This window comes from Arvicanthis niloticus, chromosome 4, assembly GCF_011762505.2.
Source record: "Arvicanthis niloticus isolate mArvNil1 chromosome 4, mArvNil1.pat.X, whole genome shotgun sequence".
Lineage (NCBI taxonomy): Eukaryota > Metazoa > Chordata > Mammalia > Rodentia > Muridae > Arvicanthis > Arvicanthis niloticus.
Window position 1 is genome coordinate 122,242,984 of NC_047661.1, and position 2,953 is coordinate 122,245,936.

Below are 2,953 nucleotides of genomic sequence, written 5' to 3' on the forward strand. Positions count from 1 at the left end.
CTCAGGCTCTCAACATGGGTGACATCAGAGTCAGCTTGGTGCTCCCATGACCTGTATGTTCTCAGAGGTCCCTGCGTTTGACTTAATAGCCTGTCCTCATCAGTCTTGAAATTCTTAGTGTTTTTTTGGACAAGGGGCCCATGGGTTCATGTTTCAGTGGCCTCCGAAGGTGGAGTGGCCAATCCTGATGATATGAATTAATGATTACAGCATGATTTCAAAATTTTAGATTTCAATTTAATTTTAAAAACATATGTGTATAACTGTACTGGCCCATGCATCTATGTGTTTGGGTGCTTTCAGAATCTAATGTTGGATCCCTGGATTGCTGCAGGTAGGGTGGCTGGGAATGATGAAAGTTCCTCCAGGTGGGAAGTTAGGCACAGTGGCAGTGGCTACAGCAGCTCATTAAAGGCCTTCTCCACGGTTCCTCACAGCAAGGGCCCCAATGACACAAGAAAGTCCTCAGGTTTCCAAAATGGCTTTATTGGCATGACGGATGATGGTTGAATCTGGATGTGCACCCGGGTGAAACCCAGGGCAGACCTGACTTAAATAGGAAAGGAGAGAGGGGGGAGGGGATGGGGAAGAATGCTTAATTGGCTCCGCCCTCTAGCCTTCAAGCATCTCATTAGTATGTAAATCTTTCTAGGGCCTGAGGCCTGTAGTCACACCCTCTACCTGTGTTCTTTGGGTGGGGCTGCATTGCCCTGAAAGTGACTGAACAGTGCAGGTCAATGGAGCTCCATGCCACGTGTTAGGAGCCTGGATTCTGGGAGCTTGGTGGAATAGATGCCTGTCCCTTACAGTCAATGGACACCTGTTGGGTCTCTGGGCTTTCCAGCCAGTGCTTTGACCAAAACCAGCCATCCTATCATGGTCCTACAGATCTCTGGATCTGGAGTTTGCAATCATTTATGATCCACTCAACATGGGTGCTGGGAACCAAACTAGGAACCTCTGTGAGAGCAGTATATGTGCTCAACTGCTGAGTGAGTCATCTCTCTAGCCCTTGAAGCATTCTTTAAAAAAATATTTCTTTTATTTTGTTGAGATTATAATATTGCAGAAAAAATCTTAAGAAAAGATTGGATTATGGGTTTGTATTTTATTGTTATTTTTATTTTGTTTATTTGTATTTTTATTGTATTTCATTTTGATTTTGTAGGATAGCATCTTACTCTGTAATCCAGGCTGACCCATAACTGAGTATGTAGCCCAGGCTAGACTTGGATTCACAGAAATCCTCCTGCCTCTTGAGTGCTAGGGTTACAGGTATATACCACATGGAATGAGCCTTTTAACTTAATAAATACAATAACAGAAGTGACTGAGCTGGAGTTGGAATTGTGTTTCTCACACAACAAACTTTATCTTTTAGGGAAGTTTTAGGTTCACAGCAAAACAGAAAGTGACGAGAATTTTCTTGGCCTCTCTATTTGCACAGGTGCCTGGCCTCTGCCTTCATCAGGTTCCCAGGCCAGAACAGAACATCTGTTGTCAACCCCATCTGTGAACCTGTGTGTGCACATTATCATGCACAGCCCGTTGTGGCATTAGGTCTCACTCTTGGTGACGTATGTTCTGTGGGCTCGCACGAGTGCGTTATGCTATCCTCCATTGGGTGTTCATGACCTCTGCCTGCGCTAAGCAGCTCCTGGTGTCGTGGTCCTTTCTCCCCAGCTCTTGCTGACTGCCCATCAATCTTCACACCGTCTCTGTTCTTTTTCTTCTTCCAGGATGTCATCTTGTTGGACCCCTATAGTTTATTGCCTTTTCTGATTGGTCTCTTGCACTTACAAGTTTCCTCCATGTCTTCTTATGGAACTGCTTATCAACTGTCTTACGGGAGAGGGGAGCAAGGCTCAGTTGGAAGAGTGCTTGACCGGCCTGTAGGAAGTTCTGGTTTTGATCCTCGGCACCAAATAAACAAACCGAATGTCATCCTGGCACTCTGAGAGACGGAAGCAGGAGAGTCAGAACTTCATGATCCTCAGCTACATGCGGAACACAGACAGTTCTGGGAAACATGAACCTTGTCTGAAAAACACCAAACCAAAGTACTATTACGACCAAATAAATAAATAAATAAATAAATAACAAAAAGGCCTTGAGTTACACCATCTTTCATGTCTTCACAAGCTGTGGGACTGTGGGCTGCTTTTTATCTGATCACAGTGGAAACTGGTCTTGGATTGGGGAATGCCAGGCCCATACTCCTCAGGCAACTGAAGATGAGATGCTTCCCTGGGCCCTGGGCCCTGGGCCCACTCTCTTTCAGAGCAGAGCATCCTTTCCAGGCTTCCCATTTCATCCTCTTGGCAGAGAATCAAGGGTTGTTTGACCTCTGAACTCCAACCAGTGTGTCCATTCCCATGTGACATTAAAGCTTCTGCAGTGAAGCCTTTGGAGACCCACACAGCCCCCATGGCCTTCTGTCCAGTGCCCCTGTAGCCACTTTTGATTTGAAGGGCTTGCGGTATGGCTAAACAGACCCATGTCTCAGAGAAAAGGGTACAGCAGTTCTGAAAGAGCTAAACCAAATCCCCAAACTCTCAAGCTGTTAGAGAAGCAATCCATCTCATGGCTGTTCTGCATGGGACTCCTGACAACAAATGTAGCCACAAACAACTGTGCAAAAAGCAATGGGCAATGTTTCCTGAGCCATCAGTCTCTGCCAGTGAGCGAGGGAGGGAGTGAGAACAAGGCCCTGTCACACCCTTGCGTCACAAGGACAGCAGAAGCCTGACTTCTTAAAGACCCTGGGGAGCTGTTGGCTGCAGTGAATCGGGGAGACAATTTATTAGTGTGATATATGTTTTCTACTTTCTAATGATACATAAATTATCCCCTGAGCCATGATACATATGGCTTAAAAGGAATTTTAAATGAAAGCCTTCCCCGCCCTTGCAGCACTAATTGCCCAGCAGCAGAGGTAAATTACTCATCCCCT